This window comes from Lonchura striata, chromosome 9 (genome assembly GCF_046129695.1).
Source record: "Lonchura striata isolate bLonStr1 chromosome 9, bLonStr1.mat, whole genome shotgun sequence".
Lineage (NCBI taxonomy): Eukaryota > Metazoa > Chordata > Aves > Passeriformes > Estrildidae > Lonchura > Lonchura striata.
Window position 1 is genome coordinate 8,964,573 of NC_134611.1, and position 6,082 is coordinate 8,970,654.

A 6,082-nucleotide genomic window follows, 5' to 3' on the forward strand; every position below is an offset into this window, starting at 1 on the left:
TGAGCAAATCCTGCTACAGCTTGGGGAGTTGTTGGAGTGTGGAGGTTTTGGTAACCCTGTGAAGACAACCTTGGCTGGAGAGGCTGGGACTTCAGTGACACCATATCTCCTCTCGTGGTCCCTGCAGAAGATGAGCTCAGCACCTGAGAGCATGAAGAGTCCTGTGATCATCTGCCCCTCTAGAAAACTGGGGATCCCCACCAAGAGCCCTGATGGATGGCTGAATGACCTCTGCCTGCCTCTTGTGCCACCCCAGCACAAAGAGCATTTCCCTTCAGCATCAAAGAGGGGGTGGCTGTCACTGATCAGCCTGTGGTCATCCCTGTGGGTCAGAGCCAGCGTGTGTCAAAGCCACATTAAATCTTGCTATGGAAGGAGGCCACCCCTCCTCCTCCAGCCTTTGTGAAACATACTGCAGTGCAGGGAGAGATTGTAAAGTATCCCAGTGTGGTCATTCAGGGGCACAGCAAACCCCTCGAGCTGTTGAATTCAGAGTCCCACTGGTGAAAGGCTGCCCTGACTGATGTCCTGCTTCCCTCTGGGACAGCTCTGTTCATCAGGGCATCAGAGGAAGCAGCAGCAAAGAAATAGGATGATGATTGAGCAGCTTTTCCTCCTGGATTGCACCAGCCCTGAGAGAGTGTCTAGGGAGGGAGGAAGGCACAGGGCTGCGCATGCCTCCTAACGAGGAGCCTTCGTTATCAGAGCCCGGATTGATTTGGCGTTTGTTGGTGCAACACATCGGCAAATGCGAGATTTCCGAGGGAAATATTTGCCAGCACTGTTAAGCTCCATTAAGGGAATGTTTTGAGAGCCTGTTGTGTGCAGAGATGGTAAACAAGGCCAGCCTCCCCCGCTGCTTGCAAAGCCTCACTGCCGGTTAATTGCTGGGTATAGAACTGTCAGCTTGAGACCATAGTTACAAGATTTGACAACTGAAAGAAACTTCAAGATATAATTAACCTTCTCGGTGGCCCAGATTTTGCTGAAACAGGTGAGCACTGCGGCTGCTTGTGCCTGGCAGGGAGCCCACAGCACCCAGCAGCATCCAGCCCTTGTCTGCAGGACAGGCACTCCTTGCCCAGCTGGAGCCTCCAGAACCCTGTGATTTGCAGGGGAAAAGGCTTTTCTGGATAGCTCTTGGTGTTGCACTCAAGTAAGGAGTTGGACCTCGTCACCCCAGGGAGGGTTTCCAGCTTTGGCTCCATTTCACAGCCACCCAAGCATCCCTGGGTGAAGTGCTCCCCTGCACACATCCCTGTGGATGCAGGACTGGTGCTGTGGGAGCAGCTTTGCTCCTGAGTCAAGGGGACCCCTAGCTGCCCCAGGTCTGCAGGGTGTTGTCCAGGGGTCATGGACAGGGTGATTAATGCAATTTGAATGGCTCCAAAAGCCCTTTACCCACTTGTTTCTGATGGCATTCACAGCTGCATCTGCCACCACCAGTGAGCCACTCGAGCCAGTCATCTCACTTGGAGCAAGGAAAGCCTCTGGTGCTCACCAAACACCAGCCCTCCTCAGCCTCCAGTCCTCCTCCATCATGTCTCAGTCTCTCCACTAGATTTAGGCATCTGGTCTTTCCCTGTCCTGCAGGAATTTGCTCACTGGCATCCCCTGTCAAACCAGGTCTTCCCTGATGTACTGCCCTGGCTGGGGATGGAGCCCAGCAGGGGAGGAGGACTGCCCAGGTAATTTCCTGAAAAAACCCTTCTCATGCAAAAGCTGCTCAGATGAGTGGCAAACAGCTATCAAGAATCCATCACCAGCACTCTTTCCCTCACACATCAGGCCTCAGTTGCCCTCCTTAGCATTTGCCCAGTGCTTCCTGAGCAAGCAGGAGAGCAGCAGGCACGGGAAGTGCTCCCATTGCCCATCTGATTATTTATTTAGAGCACAATGGATGGATTGAGCCGGGCTGGATGCAGCCTTCCCATTTCCTGGCTTTGCTTATAGACATGGAGTCATGTCTCTCTGAAGCAAAGGCTTGGCTGTTGTGCAGGAGGGAGAGCCTCTGTTATCCCTCTGCAAATGTCTGCCTGCAAATCCAGTGAAGAACTGTTGGAAAATTGTAGATCATAGAAAACAGGACTGCAAGAACCCTCAGGGGATCAGTTGGTTCATTCCTCTCCTTCCCTGGGGAGATTGCTCCTGCTGGAGAGAAGCTGTGCTAAAATACCTGAAAAATCTCAGCCATGCTCTCTGTGTTTTCTCTATTTACCAGGAAGGTTTTCCTGATGTGTCGCACTGTGAGGGTGTGCTGCTGGGGGATGTGCTTTTGTGCTGCTGCACTGGACAAGAGAATGATGGTGGAAGTGCCCCAGAATGGGCACTGCTCCCTCTGCCCAGAGACCCTTGGCACTGGGCAGGACTGAGCATCCCACTGGGGAGCCCAGCAAGCACAGGGTGTTGTGATCCACCCCTTCCCAGGCAATTTATTCTGTTATGTTCACTGGAAGTTTTCTGTGGGGACACTCACGGTCCTCCATGGGTGGACCTTCCCCCACTGCTCTGCTCAGAGGGTTATTTGTGTCCTTTCAGTTTTTATATTCTAATCCCAGTCTGGGAATGGGATGCTTGTGATGGCCAGGAAGCCAGTACTGGAGCTGAGCATGCTGGGGATGCTGGTGGTGTGCATCCAATCCTCAAACATTTTTGGGTAATTTAACAGGGACTGGCCCTTGGGCAAGCACAAGGGCAGTTCATGGGCTGGAGCAGGGTCAGGTTTGCTGCTCCTCAGGGTGCTTTTCTTGCATGTTGGTGTGTAAGGCCAGGAGGCCACCAGCCCCTTTTGCCATTGAGCCAGTCATGGCTCCCCAGGAGCTTGGCACGGATGGGTCAGTGGATTTGTGCTGGGAAGGATGGAGCTCACAGGTAGGTCACCCTGGCCACAGTGACACAGAGGGTGTCCCTGCCTTGGGGATCCAGGTACCTGCTGGAGACCCTGGCCATAGTGGCACAGATGAGGGAGGAGGCAGTAGTCAGGCAGCCCAGCCATCTGGGAAAACATAATGGATCAAGCATATGGACAATTAAAAATGCAATGACGGCATTTAGCAGGAGTTGTTTTCCAAGCTTATTTTAAGCCCAGTTTCCTGATCATCACAGCCCCAGGGACAGAAAGGGTCCTGCTCATGGGGATTTTGGTGTGTGGAGGCTGAGTGCTCCATGATGGGTGGGAGACTTCACAGCTGGATTTTGATTTTTTTTTTACAGTTGTGTCTTTGTGGCAGCTTAGGGGGTACTGATTTGATCCTGCCTTCTCTCTCTGGCTGGTTCTGCATGTTGCAGCTCTCCTCCCCCTCCTCTTCCCTCTCTCTAGGACAGGATGCAGTGTTTGCAATGTGAACATTCCAGCTCAGGCAAAATATTGGCCACAGCAGAAATTATTTTGGCTTTTGATTTTTTTCTTGCCATTGGGGCTGGCTGTGCTAGAGGAACAGTGTTTGTCCATTAAAGGAGAAACCTTTATAGCAAGATAACTGCTTGCTAGATAATAATATATAATTAGCAAGGATCATTCCATAATCTAGTTTAATTGAGAGAGACCATGGATGTTGTTCAGGGGACTGCCAGCACAAGAACTGGAGCATCATTAATTGCAGTGTAACCCTGGCATGGGCTTCTCTTTTTTTTTTTTTTTTTTTTTTTTTCTTACTTACTGTGACATGTCAGAGCTCCTTTGTGTCTCAGTTTCCCCTTCTGTGAGGTGCCAGTTTACCCACCTGAATGTTGCAGTGCACTGCATGGAGGAGCAAGGTTTTGCTGGTTTTGTGGTCAGCTGGGCTGGGAAAATCCTTCATGTGTTTCTCTCCCTCTACCTCATCTTTTTTGCTTCTGTCCTCCACTGCTCCAGCCTCCTACTTCTGCTCCGTAACATACCCTGGGAGGGAAGTTCCTGGAGCATCCTTTGGGCTCCAAGGATTTCTGTGGCATTTTCTTGTCTTAATGTCTTTTAATCCAGGGCCAGTTTAGCCAACCCGTCATATTACAGGACTGCCAGGGAAGCAAATGAGATCTAAAAGTTTGGGTTCTTTGTGAAGAAACCTTTGAAGAGCCTCTTGAAAGATGAAAACTGGTGAGCTGCTGAGCTCTCTCTTTTCCAAAGAACAGGGAGGGTCTTGTCTACTCCCATCTTCTTTCACCCAAGTAATTTGCAGCAGGACAAAGCTCTCCTGAGCTGTGCCTGCTGATGGGGAACAGAGCAAGCTGTCACCTACTGCCTTCCCAAATTTGCTCTTCAAAGCCAGGGTCAGAAGTCAGCTCTGGCAGGAGTGAATTCCCTTTTCCATTCCTCCTGGTGCTGCCCTGAGCCCGCCCTGTGTTCCCCACGTGTGGGGAGGGGGATCAGGAGGTGACACCTCCAGAAGGTGCTTCCCTCCTCCCTTTGATGGGTGCAGCAGGTCTCTAGAGGTCTGCCAGCTTTATGTATGTACTTCTTTGCTGAAAGCAACCTGTGGGATAGGCTTAATCTGGAAGAAAAAGGGGGAAAATAAGAACTTTTCTCTAGATTGGGTGCTTCCCTCCTTTAACATTTCACTGTAAAAAGGAATTTCAGTCTCCATGCTAGAGAAAGCAAGCACAAAGGAGCCACTTTCATCCTCCCTTTTAATGTAGAGGGGTTTCCCCAGCATGAAGACTGGCCTGGATCAGCCACAGGAGGGAAGGAAGAGCCAAGGAGCAGCAAACTGATTCAGCAGCTAACCCAAGGCATAAACAAACACAGTGTGCAGGTAAGGCTGCTCCATGGAGGGAATCTGGGTTTTATACACTAATTAAAAACTTCATTAGTGTCAGGTATCAAGTATCCTGTTGTCACATTCAGCATCACCCTTTGAGAAAATGAAGCCCTTTTTGGCCTGTTGCTTTCCCATCTCTGTTTTTGTTTTCTTTCCCAACCTTCCTTCCTGTTTTTGTCCTTAAAACCTTCCTTGGTTCCCTGAATTCTTCCTGCTGTGGGTCTTGAGTCCAACTCTCCAGACTCTTTTCCAGTTCCTCCAGTCAGTTTTCTGCAAAGCTGAATCCTCAGCCCAAATGTTACTACCAGCTTTAACATCAAGATAAAAGAACTGGACCCAGAGCTTTACACTTGGGTTCCTTTGAAACAAGCTGGGCAAAAACATCAACCATTAAATAGAGGAAATTTATAGGCATTTTCTGGTCATGTGCAGCAACTCCACATCCCTGAAATTACTTTCTAAATGAAAAATACTTGGCACAGCTAGACTGTATCTGACCTGTGTGGGAAACTTCTTTGACTGGGCTCTTATTAGACCAGAAGTTCCTAATTTTCAGGAATTTTGCTTCTCACATTACCCAAATAGAGAAAACACAGCCTGGCACCAGGAACAGGAAGCTGAAAATAAATAACTGCAGGTCTTGGTGTTGCAGCTCTGATGCAAAAGCTGTGTTATTCATTGATCCTGAACCCCTCCTGATGGTCCAGGATACACAAATTCAATTAAAGCTGTGCAGTTTGAAGCTATTTAAATGGAAATTGGAGCTGATTGCTTGTAAGAAATTGAGGGTTTTCCCATGTTTTGCTACATCCTGGTCAACAAGTATTACATGTTACTGAATATTACCCACACCATCACCATGGATCTGCCAGCTTCTGCCTCCAACACACCTGACTTTAACTTCCTACAAATAAAACTTCTGTGTTCAGCTGTTTGAGAACACCTCCAATGTGCACAGGCAAAACTGGTTTTGCACTGACCCAAGCAAACAAAACAGTGTTTAAGATATTCTTAAGAGAACCTGCAATTACCTAATTAAATTTATGGAGTTCAACATCTCAAGTAAGTTCTGGGTGATTCTGCTAAGGGTCTACAGATGAAAAAGTATCTAGCAGGTCCAAGTAATGACAGTCAGTCCTTTTTTAGGTGAAGATATGAACACCATGCCTGGAATAGCCCTAATAACAGCTTATAGAGAACAAGACAACTTGTGGCACAAAAGAAATCAGAGCAAATATAGAGGCAAGAACTTGAATTTTCAGTAACTAGAAAGAATTTAAACAATAGTTTGTTGCTTAGATTTGTTCACGCAATCATTCTGAACCCTGTTCCTTTTAGAGAAAAAA